Source organism: Oncorhynchus tshawytscha, linkage group LG06 (assembly GCF_018296145.1).
Source record: "Oncorhynchus tshawytscha isolate Ot180627B linkage group LG06, Otsh_v2.0, whole genome shotgun sequence".
In the NCBI taxonomy this organism is placed as follows: domain Eukaryota; kingdom Metazoa; phylum Chordata; class Actinopteri; order Salmoniformes; family Salmonidae; genus Oncorhynchus; species Oncorhynchus tshawytscha.
This window is the reverse complement of record NC_056434.1, coordinates 58712257-58724306: the sequence shown is the minus strand read 5'-3', so window position 1 is coordinate 58724306 and position 12050 is coordinate 58712257. Positions and strand designations below refer to the sequence as shown.

The 12050-nt window shown below is 45.6% G+C and overlaps 1 protein-coding gene across 18 annotated transcripts in view; it reads left to right on the top strand.

The window, feature by feature from the left end:
• The window catches only part of LOC112252767 (LIM domain-binding protein 1), a 49003-nt gene that overhangs the window by 18134 nt on the left and 18819 nt on the right, over positions 1–12050 (top strand). The window contains exon 1 of one of the 18 annotated variants that reach the window (XM_024424334.2): positions 10551–10868. The exons of the other annotated variants lie outside the window; for them this stretch is intronic. The gene's annotated coding sequence lies outside the window, so the exon portion shown is untranslated. Of the gene's footprint in view, positions 1–10550; positions 10869–12050 lie in introns of those variants that run through there. 18 annotated transcript variants of the gene reach the window in all.

Sequence of the window (12050 nt, the reverse complement as noted above, 5' to 3'; positions counted from 1 at the left end):
GTGTGTGAGCAAGGAGGCCGACTAACCTGACTCGGTTACACCAGCTCTGTCAGGAGGAATGGGCCAAAATTCACACAACTTATTGTGGGACGCTTGTGGAAGGCTACCTGAAATGTTTAACCCAAGTTAAACAATTTAACAGCAATGCTACCAAATACTAATTGAGTGTATGTAAACTTCTGACCTACTGGGAATGTGATGAATGAAATAAAAGCTGAAATAAATCATTCTCTCTACTATTATTCTGACTTTTCACATTCTTAAACTAAAGTGGTGATCCTAACTGACCTAAGACAGGGAATTTTTACTGGACTTAAATGTCAGAAATTGTGAAAAACTGAGTTTAAATGTATTTGGCTAAGGTGTATGTAAACTTCCCGACTTCAACTGTATATCTCTCTTCCATCATCAACTCCTCCCTGACCACTGGCTGCATCCACTCGGACTTCAAAATGGCTTGAGTCTCTCCCCTCCTCAAGAAGCCAACAATAGACCCCTTTGACGTCAAAAACTATAGACAGGCATCCCTTCCTTTTTTTTCCCAATAACACTTGAGCGTGCTTCCTCTGACCAACTCTCTTATTATCTCTCCCAGAACAATCTTCTTGACCCTAACCAGTCAGGATTCAAGACGGGTCACTCAACCGAGACTGCTCTTCTCTGTGTTACGAAGGCTCTCTGCACTGCCAAAGCTGACTCTGTCTCTCCTCTGTTCTCATCCTCCTTATCCATATTAGATCTCATCATCTCTCTTTCCCTCTGATACTGCCTACACTGTAGCAATACATGCTCCACGGTCTCTGTTTCCTGTGCAATAATCACAAGTCTTATTCAACCGGCTGTGTCCCACCCTTAATCTAGTAAAAAATTGCCTCCTCTCTTCTGTCCCTTTCTGCCGTCCTCCCCTCCCCGACTTTCCTCTGTGCTTTTAAATAAATGCCTGCCCTTAGTATCTCTTTTCCATTGCTCCTGTCATCTCTGCACCATCACTGTCCATATCAGGCTTTTTGCCTTTGCTTTGCTCATTGAAATTTCAACATCCCCACTACTAAGTGCTTGTTTAGCCAGTACATCAACTGTCTTGTTCCCCTCCACCCCCACATGGGCTGGGATCCAAGTAAATCTTATCTGTATACCCATCTGTCTAATCCTGCCATGGGTTTGTAGCACTTCATAAAGCAGGTCTTGTCTGCTACGTGAACTAAAGGACTGCAGACTCATCAACACTGCACATGAATCAGAGCAAATAAGTACTTCTGTCTGTCTTGACTTCCTCCACCCACTGCAAGGCCAACAGTATGGCCATCAGCTCCGCCATATATACAGCCAGACGATCTGTAACACGTTTTCTGACTTCCACTCCACATTCCTGCACTACAAATGCTGACCCAGTACGTCCTGTCCTTGGATATTTTAATCCATCTGTGTAAATGGCCACAAAGTCCTGATACACAGTATCCAGACTTCTCTTAAACAAATCAGATGGATCAACACCCTCCCTATCTTTCTGTAGACTCTACAACACTTCTAGATCAACTACTGGCTAACTATAGCTACCGTTGGACAAAACTCCCTTCCATACAGTCCCATCTCCTTCGCCTGGGTATTACCCCACCCACCCAAAGCTTGTATTCTGTTCTTGCTCATGTTCCTAGCACGCCTGTGAAATCCCTTTCGTAAGATGAGACAACCCATCTAGGTTGACCCAATAATTAATTGCCAGCTGCTGTCTCCTAATCTGCAATGGCATATCCCAACATCTCCACCTGTAGCGCAGCCACTGGAGAGGTGTGAAACGCCCCACTACATATTCTGAGCCCTTGCCCCTGTATGACATCTAGCCTTTCCAATGAGGTCCGGCCTTCGAACCATACGCTTTACTGCCATAGTCTATTACAGATCAGATCAATGCAACATACATGGTCCTCAAAGAGGAACACCCAGCCCCCCCCACTCCTTCCCTGTCAGACAGCGCATCACATTTAGCACCTTCTTACACTTTCCCACCACTCTTTCAATGCATTCTACCAAGGTCGGTCTGGTGTCAAAATATACCCCGAGGAACCTAAATGACCCACCTGCTCCAAGTTTCTTCCATATAACCTCAAGCATACCTCATCTCCCATCTTCCTCCTGGTAGAGAACACTGTCTGAGTTCTCTACAGAGAACCTGAATCCCCACATGAATGCCACCGTTCTACCTCATCATTTGCTCTCTGTACCTTCCTGACTATGCATGGCTTCTCTTCCATAAGGCCCCGTCATCTGCAAATAGCTACCTTCCAATATCCATCTGTACTTGAGAGTAAACATTATTGATCATGATTGAGAACAACAGAGGACTAATCACGCTCCCCTGCGGTGTACCGCTATCCACCAGGTAGCTGCCTGGTATATACTTCCCAACCCTCACCGGAACAGCTACAACAGTCTCCTTGTTCACCTGAGTCTTCCTGTCCTCTGCTTCTAAGCAGAGCACTGGTTCCATAGTTCCCCTTCCCTTCCTGAACCCACTCTGATGTGTCGATACTAGCCCCCTGCTCTCCAGGAAGTAAGTTAGCCTCTACATAATCATGTGTTCCATAATCTTACATACATGTGATGTTAAAGCTATTGGCCGATAGCTTGTTGGCCTCGTTGGGTCCTTCCCGGGCTTCCGGATTGGTACCACTACGGCCTCCTCCCACACTCTGTTGTACAACACCAATACCTTATCCAGTGCCTCATCACTAAGATGTGTTAACATAGCACACCTCAGCTTTCCCAGGTGAAGTTAACCCAGCCTTACTTATTGCCCTTTTCATCTCTGCCATGGTAAATGGTGCATTCAAAGCAGCATTTACGTCCTCCCTCCTATCCAGGTGCCCCTCCCTCATTCTCCCTCTGACCCTCCTCTGACAAATTTTCCGAGCTATGCACTTCGACAAACGATTTGGCCATCGTCTCTGCCTTCTCATCTGTTACTGCCACATCCTTCCCACTCCTCAACACTGGATAATCCTACTCTCTTCTGACCCCTCTCGTCCTCTTAATCATCCCCCACACTTCTCCCACGGGTGTCGCCCTTCCAATTGTATCACAGAACCCGTCGCCAACGTGACCTCATTGCCTGACGGATAGTTCTCCTCGCCTTGGCCTGCTTATACTGAATCAGATGTTGGAAGTTATGCATCCTGGTCAGTAATCTAAATGCCCGGTTCCTACTGCTCACCATTGCCCCTCACTCCTCCAACCATGGGACTGCTTTCCTCCTCGAACTCATAGGTATTGCCTCAGCAGCTGCCGCAACTAGAGCTGTTCTCACCCAGTTATTCATACGATCCACATCCCCTCTCTTATCCACTTGAGCCATCACCCACTCCCTCGGCTCCTGAAACTGATCCCACTTTTCCCTTCAAAACACCCACCTGCCTACTCCATCCACAGACACCTCCTCTTCCCTCCGGTCCTACTGTGCATACTATGGGGTAATGATCACCCGCTACAGTGGACTCCTCCCATACCTCACAGATTCCTGCCATTGCACTAGATACCAGAGTGAGGTCCAAGGCAGACTCCTTCTCTATGGCTACATCAACCCTGGTCCCACAGCCATCATTCAGGCACATCAGATCTTTCACTTCTTTCCGATTTTACATTGCTTGCCCACCCCCGCCCCCTCTCTCTCCTAGAGCGTGTCGTAGCCATTAAAATCACACACCACACTACATTACTTATATCATGGCCCTCCACCCTCTCCAGCACTTCCAGGTCCAATATCTGATAAAGATAAAGTAGTTCACTACCACTAGCACCCCTCCTCTCAACCACACCTCCACCATCACATATTCCAGTTCAATACCTTCGCCTAGCATCCTGTAAAGGAGTCCTTGCTTTATGAAGGTGGCTCATCCCCTCATCCCCCCATGTCTCTGTCCACACGAACCACTACATATCCCTGTATGATAAACTCCACAGTCGGTTTGAGCCATGTTTCCTGCACACAAATCACATCAGGCTTAGCTGGCATATCCACAATGAACTGCTTGAACTCCTGCCCACTAGCCAACAGGCTTTGAGCATTCCATTGTAGTACGACCACCATAACTAAGATCCAGTAATACATGACTCCACCCTCAGATGATTGAGGGCATCTCAAACCTCTTCCCATGTCAACCCTGTCGTACTCAGACGTCTCCCAGCCGCTTGGACTATTAGCTGAATCCTCACTGTTGTAGACCTCTACTTTGGCAGTTATATCGATAGCTCCTGCCATGAATGTCACCAGCGTTCTCTTGTCTATGTATGCCATATCACCCAATCGCCTGCCCTGTAATCCCCGGCCTATATGTTCACGCCCACCGCACCTCTGATTCAGAGGGGTTCGGTTAAATGCGGAAGACACATTTCAGCTAAATGCATTCAGTTGAACAACTGACTAGGTATCCCCCTTTCCTTTTCCAAACCCATCTCTCCATTGAACCTGTATCTCCCTCGACCTGGACCACCCTCACTGCCTCAGCATATAACTCTCTTCTCTCCACTCTCACTTGTTGCACCTCCACCCCCCCCCCACACAGCTGCAGCACTTTGGTTGTACACCATCATTACACTTTTAATACTCCCTTCTGCATCTGGCACACCCCTTTTTTCTCTAGAGGCTGTTGCCACATGCCCAAATCTCTGGCAGTTATAACATTTCAAAGGCTTCGGTTCATACACCCTCACATAATAACTCCTATATATCCTATGGTTACTGTATTTGGCAGTACCCTGTCCTTGAAGTGTAACAGAATAGACACGGTATCTACCTTAACTCCACCCCTTGTTGCTTGCAATCTTTGAACATTCAACGGAATGCCTCCTCAAGTTGTCGCTTACCTCTTTAATGCTAACACTCGCAGGCACTCCTGTTATCACCCTTTTAAGACACTGCTTCCCTGCTTGATCAGTTCAGTTGCTCGACATCACCTTACGCTTCCCTTTTTTTCCCTCTGTGCCATGTCCTTACAGAACACCAACAAGCTCCCATCTCTTAACACTTTAGCATTGACAACTTCCCCCAATCAACTCTTTCATCACAGCCGTCAACCTTTATTGGACTCATCGCCCCAACTCCCCTTTCCTCCCTAAACTTCGGAATCACTTTATGCTCCTCCTCACCTCCACGCACCCCTCGCAACTTATCTCGCACTTCTTCAGCACTCTCTACCTCCGAACCTCTACAGCATTGGACACTATGTTGCTCTCCTCAAATGTAGTTTTCTGCCATCTCTCTGCCTCTGTAAACCTCTCACTTCCCTTCAAACCCCTACTCCCTTTCTCTCCCCTTTTCTATTTTCTTTTCTACTCCCCCCTTTATTTCTACCGCTGTGCTCCATACTTGCTTCTCTTTCTTCTCCATCACGATCTCCTACCATATCTGACCCAGTCACAGCACACCCGTGCTGAACCGCTGCCACACCGAGTAAAGTTTGAATGTTTGTTTATCAACTATTGATACCAGAGCTCTGATCAACCGTCGCCAGCAATTCCGTCCACACTAAATTAATTCCCATCAGAGATACTTTTGAGGAGATGGGAAAACTCCATTGGAATTGTCCGCTGGGTGTGAGGTTAGTCGGTAAGCCAATTTTTCTTATTTCTTTCCCCCCATCCTTTTTGAGTCACAAAGTGTAATGAATTCACACTCTAGAACAGCAGGTGGAAACACAGGGCTAGAAAAGAGAAATATGAACAGGGATCGGCTTCACATTCCAGTACAGTAGGTGGCGGTCTATGCACCTTTCATTTGGTTTTGGTCCGCTAATACAAATTTAAAGAAGACAAAACAGTGAAAAGGGGGAAGCTGACTGTACAGAGAGAAGGAAGTGAGACAGTGGATGGTGGTTGGAAAAGCGTTGCAGCTGCTTTATTAAGTGGGATGCACTGTTGAGCGCTACATCCCGAGGGGTTCGTGCTGATTGTACGGAGATTGTGACCGCCAGTTAAACGGTGTCCCTTGAGAAGGCAAGAACGAGATGAATGTCAGGAGAAGTGCGATATCATAAGGCAATGTATACTTGGAATACAGTGGAGGAATGGGTGTGAAAAAGAGAGGCAGAGGAGATCATAGCGAGAGGGAGGAAGCGGGTGAGCTCAAGTCGGTTATAAATGGCGGGAAAAAGGGAGATTGTTTGTTAAAGAAGAATGGTAGAAGGTGTAAGCAGAGTGAGCTGAAGACAGGAGGAGAAATGGAAGTGAATGAGGTTGAAGTGTCAGAAGTGATAGGTGTGGGGAAGTTCTTGGAGCCCGAGGCTCGCACCGAGGGTCAGGATAAAGATGAGTCTGTGACCGTTTTTTTTTTTGTTGGAAAAAGTGGACCCCTGCCTTTTGGCTGACCCATTTCTGGTTTCAGGGTGGGTGAAATCAGAGTTGGGTGCTGTGGAATTGGTGAGGGTATCCAGAAGTGGTCTTGTGATTATTGTTTGTGTTTCTGCTGGTCAAAGGGAGAAGGCGCTCCGCATTATACGGATGGGGGAGAGAAATGTGAATTGTTTTGCCTTCAAGATGCCATTGAAAGGAGTGATTACTGGGGTAGCAGTAACTGTAAAAGTTGACCAACTGAAGGGGAAGATTCCCGTTTGTGATGCTCGTCGTTTGGTGTGAAGCAGACAGGGTGGCGTGAGTGGTGAAACAGAAGAGTCGTCCTCTTCTTTTAAGCTTTAATGTTGTCTTTTCCCAACAAAGTGATGTTAGGATATACACTACAGTTCAGAAGTTTGTGGTCACTTAGAAATGGCCTTGTTTTTGAAAGAAAAGCTCTTTTTTTTTTGTCCATTTTAAAATAACTTCAAATTGATCAGAAATACAGTGTCGACATTGTTAATGTTGTAAATTACTATTGTAGCTGGAAACAGCTTATTCCATAAAACAAAATATCTACATAGGTGCATAGAGGCCCATTTATCAGCTACCATCACTCCTGTGTTCCAATGGGATGTTGTGTTAGCTAATCCAAGTTCATCATTTTAAAAGGCTAATTGATCATTAGAAACACTTTTTCAATTATGTTAGCATAGCTGAAAACTGTTGTTCTGATTTAAAGAAGCAATAAAATGGGCCTTTCTTTAGACTACTTGCAATAGCATCGAATAGTCCCTGCAATATTCAACTGTTCAGGGAAGTCAGGAACCAATACACGCAGTCAGTCAGGAAAGCCAAGGCCAGCTTCTTCAGGCAGAAATTTGCTTCCTGTAGCTCTAACTCCCAAAAGTTCTAGGACACTGTAAAGTCCATGGAGAACAAGAGCACCTCCTCCCAGCTGCCCACTGCACTGAGGCTAGGTAACACGGTCACCACCGATAAATCCATGATAATCGAAAACTTCAACAAGCATTTCTCAACGGCTGGCCATGCCTTCCTCCTGGCTACTCCAACCTCGGCCAACAGCTCCAGCCCCCGCAGCTACTCACCCACGCCTCCCCATTTTCTTCTTTACCCAAATCCAGAAAGCGCTGCAAAACCTGGACCCATACTAATCAGCTGGGCTTGACAATCTGGACCCTCTATTTCTGAAACTGTCCGCCACCATTGTCGCAACCCCTATTACCAGCCTGTTCAACCTCTCCTTCATATCATCTGAGATCCCCAAGGATTGGAAAGCTGCCACGGTCATCCCCCTCTTCAAAGGGGGAGACACCCTGGACCCGAACTGTTACAGACCTATATCCATCCTGCCCTGCCTATCTAAGGTCTTCGAAAGCCAAGTCAACAAACAGATCACTGACCATCTCGAATCCCACCGTACCTTCTCCGCTGTGCAATCCGGTTTCCGAGCCGGTCACGGGTGCACCTCAGCCACGCTCAAGGTACTAAACAATATCATAACCGCCATCGATAAAAGACAGTACTGTGCAGCCGTCTTCATCGACCTAGCCAAGGCTTTCGACTCTGTCAATCACCATATTCTTATCGGCAGACTCAGTAGCCTCGGTTTTTCTAATGTGACTGCCTTGCCTGGTGCACCAACTACTTTGCAGACAGAGTTCAGTGTGTCAAATCTGAGGGCATGTTGTCCGGTCCTCTGGCAGTTTCTATGGGGGTACCACAGGGTTCAATTCTCGGGCCGACTCTTTTCTCTATATATATCAATGATGTTTCTCTTGCTGCGGGCGATTCCCTGATCCACCTCTACGCAGACGACACCATTCTGTATACTTCTGGCCCTTCCTTGGACACTGTGCTATCTAACCTCCAAACGAGCTTCAATGCCATACAACACTCCTTCCGTGGCCTCCAACTGCTCTTAAACGCTATTAAAACCAAATGCATGCTTTTCAACCGTTCGCTGCCTGCACCCGCACGCCCGACTAGTATCACCACCCAGGATGGTTCCGACCTAGAATATGTGGACATCTATAAGTACCTAGGTGTCTGGCTAGACTGCAAACTCTCCTTCCAGACTCATATCAAACATCTCCAATCCAAAATCAAATCTAGAGTCGGCTTTCTATTTCGCAACAAAGCCTCCTTCACTCACGCCGCAAAACTTACCCTAGTAAAACTGACTATCCTACCGATCCTCGACTTCGGCGACGTCATCTACAAAATAGCTTCCAATACTCTACTCAGCAAACTGGATGCAGTTTATCACAGTGCCATCCTTTTTGTTACTAAAGCTCCATACACCACCCACCACTGCGACCTGTATGCTCTTGTCGGCTGGCCCTCGCTACATGTTCGTTGCCAGACCCACTGGCTCCAGGTCATCTACAAGTCTATGCTAGGTAAAGCTCCGCCTTATCTCAGTTCACTGGTCACGATGGCAACACCCACCCATAGCAAGCGCTCCAGCAGGTGTATCTCACTGATCATCCCTAAAGCCAAAACCTCATTTGGCCGCCTTTTCTTCCAGTTCTCTGCTGCCTGCGACTGGAACGAATTGCAAAAATCTCTGAAGTTGGAGACTTTTATCTCCCTCACCAACTTTAAACATCTGCTATCTGAGCAGCTACCCGATCGCTGCAGCTGTACATAGTCCATCAGTATATAGCCCACCCGATTTATCTACCTCATCCCCATACTGTTTTTATTTTATTTACTTTTCTGCTCTTTTGCACACCAGCATCTCTACCTGCACATGTTCATCTGATCATTTATCACTCCAGTGTTAATCTGCTAAATTGTAATGATTTACTCCTATGGCCTATTTATTACCTACCTCCTCATGCCTTTTGCACACAATGTATATAGATTTTTTTTTTCCTACTATGTTATTGACTTGTTTATTGTTTACTCCATGTGTAACTCTGTGTTGTTGTCTGTTCACACTGCTATGCTTTATCTTGGCCAGGTCGCAGTTGCAAATGAGAACTTGTTCTCAACTAGCCTACCTGGTTAAATAAAGGTGAAATAAAATAAAAAATAAAATCTGGAGCATCAGCATTTGTGGGTTAGTGGTTAGTGTTGAACTAGTAACTGAAAGGTGACAAGGTATAAATCTGTCGTTCCGCCCCTGAACTAGGCAGTTAACCCACTGTTCCTAGGCCGTCATTGAAAATAAGAATTTGTTCTCTACTGACTTGCCTAGTTAAATAAAGGTAAAACAAAAATAAATAAATAAATAGTCTTAAAGTGGCGAGAAACAAATAACTTTCTTCTGAAACTCAACAGTCTGTTCTGAGAAATTAAGGAAATTGCCAAGAAACTGAAGATCTCGTACAACGCTGTGTACTACTCTCTTCACAGAACAGCGCAAACCATCTCTAACCAGAATAGAAAGAGGAGTGGGAGGCCCCGGTGCACTACTGAGCAAGAGGTCAAGTACATTATTTTTTAAATTATTTTTTTATTTGACCTTTTATTTAACAGGCAAGTCAGTTAAGAACAAATTCTTATTTTCAATGACGGCCTAGGAACAGTGGGTTAACTGCCTTGTTCAGGGGCAGAACGACAGATTTTTACCTTGTCAGCTCGGGGATTCGAACTTGCAAGCTTTCGGTTACTTGTCCAACGCTGCCGCCTCATTTAGTGTCTAGTCCTCAACTGGCAGCTTCATTAAATAGTACCTGCAAAACACCAGTCTCAAACATCAACAGTGTAGAGGCGACTCCGGGATGCAGTCCTTCTAGGTAGAGTTCCTCTGTCCAGTGTCCTTTTGGCCATCTTAATCTTTTATTTTTATTGGCCAGTCTGAGATGGCATTTTCTTTGCAACTCTGCCTAGAAGGTCAGCATCACGGGGTTGCCTCTTCACTGTTGACGTTGAGACTGGTGTTAGGCAGCTGCAGTGGTATTTGGGTGTGCGAGACTATAACTCCTCTGATGTACAGGGTGTGGTAAGTGGTGGTGTCCCATCCTTTCAGATTGTTGGCCTGAGGTAGGACTACATAGATTTATATAATAGAGTTGGGTGGTATTTTTTTAAGTTTTTTTTTGTGAGCGTAGTGTTCGATGGTAGGGTATTTGTTTATTCCTTTGTTTTTTCAAGCAAAGTACAAGGGAGTTGTACTCCAGTCTAGTAGGTGGCGGTAATGCAATATTTAATAGTTGCCAACCGCTGTTAAACTTCATCGAAGAAGAGCAAGTGCAGAGACGGGGGGGGGGGTCTTGTTCGCTGCTGGCTAGGAACAAAGGGTTTGGCTCCTTCACCACTTCTCAACAACTGTGTTGCTAAAAAAAACGCTACCTCGGAGGAGTAAAAATAACGCACCCGAGAAAATACTAATTATTGCCACTTTTGTTTTGCTTTTCGTTTTGTTTCGGAGGAGTACTGAAGTAACGGCTATTTTTTTAAGCTGAGCCTGAAGGTGCTTCAAATTGGGACAGCTAGCATTCAAGCTAGCCTGCTAACCGAGCAGTGGTGTTGGAAAAAACCCCCACCGCGTTTCGTTTAACCATTCGGTGCAGGTATGGTGGCTTGAAGTGTTCGCAATTAACTCTAGGTACTAGTCTTGTTGCAATTTTAAGTAGCAATGGATTATTAGGATGCAAACGTGAAATTTCGAATGTGGCTCGTGCAGCTAGCTAACGTACTTAGTTCCTTAACAGTTAACGTTAGATGACTAACGCCACAGCTAGCTAACTTCACTGCCACTGGTCAACACAGGCAATCTTGCTGTTGTAGCTAGCATGCTATCAGCATCCAGTCAAACCTTGTGTTCAACTGATCTCACGCGTCAGTATTCATCAAGATAAGACAATTGATGAAGACTTCATGTAGTTGTCTACTAGCTTCTCAGCTCTGTCACTTCGATGTTTAACTAACGTAATCTGTACTAGGCTCAATGCTGTCTTTCGGTTTATTTAATTGAGCAAATGTCAATTGGCGATTGTTGTTTTGTTATTCAAATCTCGTTCTAATCAATCATAACCCCCAGACTACAGATAGTATAAACTCATCCAAATCTCTTTGAGTGGAAAATTCGAAACAGGCCGTAGATCAATTTCTCTAGTAGTAGAGGCAACTTCACCCACTCCAAGATAGGCCAATGGCGCTTTCATTGGATAGTGTGTGTCATCTGGGGAATATAGGAGAGGTTGTCTGTGACTCCTCTATATATGACATCTCTCAGACAGTGACATGATGCTCCTCCAGTGTTACTCTATGCTTCTGCCCCAGATCTCTGGAAGCTTGACTGATGTCATCCATCTACATCTGTCATAAAGACAGGATTGACCCCAGAGTAGAGTGAGTGGATGCCACTAACTGCTTATCCATTCTTTTCTCATGTTGGCATGGCTATATGCAGAGGTTGAAGGCTTGAAGCCAGTCTGCAATGAAAAGTATTTTTATTGATTGTAGGATGATTAATGAGTAATTTAATATGACGTACCTGGCTAGCCTAGAGAAAGGCTGAGTGTATACAGGGGGATGTCTGGTGTACCATCTGGTGTACCAGGGTTTGGGGTTGCTGCCAGGTCAAAGGTCATGCCAATAGAACTGCAGTGAACCCTGTAGATAAGGGCCGGGGAGGATAGACAGCCTCTCTGGGGTGCAGTGAAACAAGGGGGATTTGTGTGCTTTTTTGGGAGGGGCTATATAATATGGGTAATGTTGTTCTCCAAACAATGCTTTATTGGTGAGATGCA